General features: G+C 52.3%; 1 long non-coding RNA gene across 1 annotated transcript; it reads right to left on the reverse strand.

The window, feature by feature from the left end:
* Positions 1 to 5: 5 nt before the first annotated feature.
* LOC120962031 (uncharacterized) lies at positions 6 to 2,822 on the reverse strand. The gene is made up of 3 exons (XR_005752772.3): positions 1,277 to 2,822; positions 620 to 789; positions 6 to 537 (listed from the first exon to the last, which is right to left on the reverse strand). It is a non-coding gene; the product is annotated as an uncharacterized lncRNA (long non-coding RNA).
* Positions 2,823 to 6,000: the final 3,178 nt, after the last annotated feature.

Below are 6,000 nucleotides of genomic sequence, written 5' to 3' on the forward strand. Positions count from 1 at the left end.
CAGCATTTCAAAGCAGAATAATATGGGATTATGCAGAAATATGACAGTTCATCATCTAAACATACTCAAGTTCATCATCATCATTTAAACATAGTCAAGTTCATCATCTAAAGATCATCATCGGCGAAAGTTCATGAACATATAAGTACTGCAAGACATGAAACATTCATGAACATAAAAGTATGGCACGACGGCCACATGCACGGCTATCATCATCAACATCGTACTCTCTAACTGGCTCGGGTTGGTAGCCCGAAGCCGTGTGTACGAGATCGAAGGAGTGATCAGGCCATCGAAACACGGATACCGGCCATGTGACTTCCCCTGGATGGCCACCACCGCCTTGTCGTTGATCTGAGACTGGGCGACCTCAGGAACAGGAACATCCGGATGCAACTTTTGATAGTTCTGAGTGTAAGACTCCAGGTGCTCGTCGGTCTTGCCGTAGTACTAGCTCTCGCCATCCTCGCGATCACTCCGCTCGCGGGCCAGCTTCCACGACTCAATGTCTGAGAGTGGCCTCTTCAACTTGTCCTCCTGCAACATCAAACAAAAGTTAGCCATACATAAGAACATGACGGTAAAGAAGAACAAAAATGCATCATGCATATAGATATACCTTCATGGCCTTGAAGCCCCAGTGGTTCCTGTTTGGCCGTGTGTCCCGTCTTTTCCACGGTTAGCCCGGCCCTTGATGCTCTTGGCAGCAAACTCTGCATCATCGCCGAGCCACCTATCCACCAAACCCGCCCATCCGCCATGCCTTCCATAGCACCAACGAGGAACAACCTATGAAAATTTTGGAAGCATGACATGTGAGCACGAAACATATAGTTGACTGCTTGAAACAATGAAAAGTCAGTAATAGTTAAAGATGGGTCCTAATCCCACCCGAGAATGTGTAGATTGAGTACGTTGTCCATGCTCTACCCCATTCCGAGACAAAATTTCGGCAGCACCTCCCCGCTGTTCTCCAAATACATGCCTCGGCAAAATGCCGAGAGAATGTGCATCCGGAGAACAACAGAGAGGCACCACCGAAATCCTGTCTCGGAACGGGGTAGAGCATGAACAACGTACCCAATCTACACATCCTCGGGCTGTCCGTGGAAAGCGCTGGACAATCCGAAAGAGCTGCGGTGATAAATATGCAATTGAATGCATATTTATCGATGCAACCCTTCGGACGGGAGACCTAGGTTACGCGACTTGATGTGAAAATTTAATCCAGTGACATGATTAAAAGAACGTATGAGGTGATGGATTTGTAGCTCACCCTCGGATGTAGATGATGTAGTCGATCAACGAAGGGACAATCGAAGACCAAGAGCTCCAACGTTAACGATCATTCCACCGGAGGCAACACCAGAAATCCTCTAAATTCCACCAAATGAAAAAAATTAGGTCATCACATCACATATAAAGCATCATCACACATCACATCATATCACAAACGTTTTTTAGCAAGATCAACATGATGAAGTAACCACTCATCATATCCAAATTTTAACTTTCGTCTATCTATCTTCACAAAAAGTGTACTCTTCCCTCTCATCTCATCTTCACAATACATATATCTATAATATTGAGTATGTATCTAAAAACATAGTAAAACTACACAAATATCCATTCATCTAACATCTATCTATCTCACATTGTGCACTTAATTTTTTTCACATTTATACTCTCTTCCATTTCATTCATCTATCAAAAGTGCATGTATATCAAAAGTGCTCATGATGGACCTACCCCCTGTTTTGACTTAAAGATGCCTATAATAATCTTTGAAACTACAATTAAGATGCCTACGTATTAACCAAAGATGCCTACAAAAAAGATGTCAGAAATTCTACAATTGAAAAGATGCCTACAATAATGTCTAAAAGTACAATTAAGATGCCTACGTATCACCCAAAAATGCCTAAAAAATGTCTGAAAATCTGCAGTTGAAAAGATGCCTGCATATATCCAAAAATGCCTACAATAATGTCTGGAACTACAATAGTTCCTTGGAGATAAACTGAGGCTGCTAGGTATGAAAAGGCCAGCCCTACACTTACACATGCTCATTTACTCTCAGAGAGAAGTGACTATGCTCAAGTACTGCACTTTGCTAAATCTGCACATCTACTGAATTAAAAAATAGATTAAAAAATAGAAAAACCAGAGCAACCCTACTATTGCATGATTTCATCTAAGAAACCTTCGCTAAATCTGTACGACAACAGATATCTCAAGCAAAAAGGTAGGAACAAATCCCAGCAGAGATAATAGAGCAAACTTTTGACTGAACTTAACTGACTTTTTAGCAGCACTAAGAATAGCATGAGGGGATTTGCAGAAAAATACAGACTTGTACTACCACATATTGTAGAGATATCATTTGTAACTCCCGCTTATAGTAACAGATCAAAAAGCTAGAAGAACACATCGTATTGCCTGGAAAAACATATTATATTGCCTAGAAGATGGCAGGTGCTCTCTTTGTTTTTCTTCAGTTGATATAAAATGTAGGCAAGCACAGCGGACATAATTAGGAAAAATAGAAAAACATGCACCCCACACTTGACCTAATTTCAATATTTCATACACAGCCTGATTTGTATCTGCTGTTGTTGTTTGCCAGCATGAAACACACTCTAAAAACAGCCTATAAATCCACTATTATTGCCGAGTTTTAAATCTTCTATTGCCAAAAAGTAAAAACACTGCATACTATTGCCTACATCCCTGGGATCTGATGGGATGGCGACATGAATTGTTGCCTACCACCCCAAAATCCAAGCAACTATGAGCTGCTGCACTTCCTCCCTCTCAATGACTGTGTGCTGCTGCACCTCTAATCCTTCCCTAATCCAAAATGGTGGAGTGAGGATTTGTGCGTGGGAAACATATCTAAGACCTCTAGCTGTTGATTGTCTGTCGGAATTTGAGTTTTGCTCTGAAAATTTCTCGAGGGGGGCCACACTGTGTCATCGCCGTTCGTGAGGGGGGCCACACACCGGAGACGCGTGCCGCCTCTTCGGACATGACACAACACCACCCCGCATGTATGAGGGGCCGGTGCGATGCTCCGGTGGCATTGCTACCCCCCAGGGCCCCCGTCCCGCCTAACCCTGGAGCGGTTGACCACGAGATCTAGCCCTTTGACTTCCCACGGGCGGGCTTTGACCAGTGGACCTCTCCACCCGGTTGTGTCAGGTCGGCACAGAGGGACACCTGGGAGCAACATCCGGGCAAAACCCACAGCTACATCCCCTCCGTGTAGACCCGACGCGTCCGTTTCCCCCCTCCATATGCCGGTGACGGCGCCGTCCGTGAGGGGGGCCACGTCCTGGAGACGCGTGCCGCCTCTTCGGACATGCCACAACACCACCCCGCATGTATGAGGGCCGGTGCGACGCTCCGGTGGCATTGCTTCCCCCCAGGGCCCCCGTCCCGCCTAACCCTGGAGCGGTTGACCACGAGATCTAGCCATTTGACTTCCCACTGGCGTGCTTTGACCAGTGGACCTGTCCACCCGGTTGTGTCAGGTCAGCACACAGAGACACTTGGGAGCAACATCCGGGCCAAACCCACAGCTACATCCCCTCCGTGTAGACCCGACGCGTCCGTTTCCCCCCTCCAGGTGCCGGTGGCGGCGCCGTCCGTGAGCTGGGAGGCCACGCCCCGGAGACGCGTGCCGGGCGTTTGCAACCGCCACAACACCTTCAGACTTGTGAGAAGCCGCGTACGCAAGATTGGCGGCATGCTTGCCCACGGAGGCCGCCGGTCACAGTTGTAGACATGCGAAGGGCAATCCGCGTAGAGGGAATCGTTCGGATACTTCTCCATCACCAAAAATTATGAAAAATTACCATCGTTCCTATAGCACATGTGCCCACGTCGTGTAAAAAACTCATGATTTTATCGCGATCCGAATATTTTATAATATTCACGCCGCACCATTACCGCAGAACGTCTACTATTGTGTCATCGCCGTCCGTGAGGGGGGCCACACCCCGGAGACGCGTGCCGCCTCTTCGGACATGCCACAACACCACCCCGCATGTATGAGGGGCCGGTGCGACGCTCCGGTGGCATTGCTACCCCCCAGGGCCCCGGTCCCGCCTAACCCTCGAGCGGTTTACCACGAGATGTAGCCCTTTGACTTCCAACGGGGCGGGCTTTGACCAGTGGACCTCTCCACCCGGTTGTGTCAGGTCAGCACAGAGGGACACCTGGGAGCAACATCCGGGCCAAACCCACAGCTACATCCCCTCCGTGTAGACCTGACACGTCCGTTTCCCCTTCCAGGTGACGGCGACGGCGCCGTCCGTGAGGGGGGCCACGTCCTGGAGACGCGTGCCGCCTCTTCGGACATGCCACAACACCACCCCGCATGTATGAGGGGCCGGTGCGATGCTCCGGTGGCATTGCTACCCCCAAGGGCCCCCGTCCCGCCTAACCCTGGAGCGGTTGACCACGAGATCTAGCCCTTTGACTTCCCACGGGCGGGCTTTGACCAGTGGACCTCTCCACCCGTTTGTGTCAGGTCAGCACAGAGGGACACCTGGGAGCAACATCCAGGCCAAACCCACAGCTACATCCCCTCCGTGTAGACCCGACGCGTCCGTTTCCCCCCTCCAGGTGCCGGTGACGGCACCGTCCGTGAGGGGGGCCACGTCCTGGAGACGCGTGCCGCATCTTCGGACATGCCACAACACCACCCCGCATGTAGGAGGGCCGGTGCGATGCTCCGGTGGCATTGCTTCCCCCCAGGGCCCCCGTCCCGCCTAACCCTGGAGCGGTTGACCACGAGATCTAGCCATTTGACTTCCCACTGGCGTGCTTTGACCAGTGGACCTGTCCACCCGGTTGTGTCAGGTCAGCACACAGAGACACTTGGGAGCAACATCCGGGCCAAACCCACAGCTACATCCCCTCCGTGTAGACCCGACGCGTCCGTTTCCCCCCTCCAGGTGCCGGTGGCGGCGCCGTCCGTGAGCTGGGAGGCCATGCCCCGGAGACGCGTGCCGGGCGTTTGCAACCGCCACAACACCTTCAGACTTGTGAGAAGCCGCGTACGCAAGATTGGCGGCATGCTTGCCCACGGAGGCCGCCGGTCACTGTTGTAGACATGCGAAGGGCAATCCGCGTAGAGGGAATCGTTCGGATACTTCTCCATCACCAAAAATTATGAAAAATTACCATCGTTCCTATAGCACATGTGCCCACGTCGTGTAAAAAACTCATGATTTTATCGCGATCCGAATATTTTATAATATTCACGCCGCACCATTACCGCAGAACGTCTACTACTGTGTCATCGCCGTCCGTGAGGGGGGCCACACCCCGGAGACGCGTGCCGCCTCTTCGGACATGCCACAACACCACCCCGCATGTATGAGGGGCCGGTGCGACGCTCCGGTGGCATTGCTACCCCCCAGGGCCCCCGTCCCGCCTAACCCTCGAGCGGTTGACCACGAGATATAGCCCTTTGACTTCCCACGGGGCGGGCTTTGACCAGTGGACCTCTCCACCCGGTTGTGTCAGGTCAGCACAGAGGGACACCTGGGAGCAACATCCGGGCCAAACCCACAGCTACATCCCCTCCGTGTAGACCTGACGCGTCCGTTTCCCCCCTCCAGGTGACGGCGACGGCGCCGTCCGTGAGGGGGGCCACGTCCTGGAGACGCGTGCCGCCTCTTCGGACATGCCACAACACCACCCCGCATGTATGAGGGGCCGGTGCGATGCTCCGGTGGCATTGCTACCCCCAAGGGCCCCCGTCCCGCCTAACCCTGGAGCGGTTGACCACGAGATCTAGCCCTTTGACTTCCCACGGGCGGGCTTTGACCAGTGGACCTCTCCACCCGGTTGTGTCAGGTCAGCACAGAGGGACACCTGGGAGCAACATCCGGGCCAAACCCACAGCTACATCCCCTCCGTGTAGACCCGACGCGTCCGTTTCCCCCCTCCAGTTGCCGGTGACGGCGCCGTCCGTGAGGGGGGCCACGT

Source organism: Aegilops tauschii, chromosome 3 (genome assembly GCF_002575655.3).
Source record: "Aegilops tauschii subsp. strangulata cultivar AL8/78 chromosome 3, Aet v6.0, whole genome shotgun sequence".
NCBI lineage: Eukaryota > Viridiplantae > Streptophyta > Magnoliopsida > Poales > Poaceae > Aegilops > Aegilops tauschii.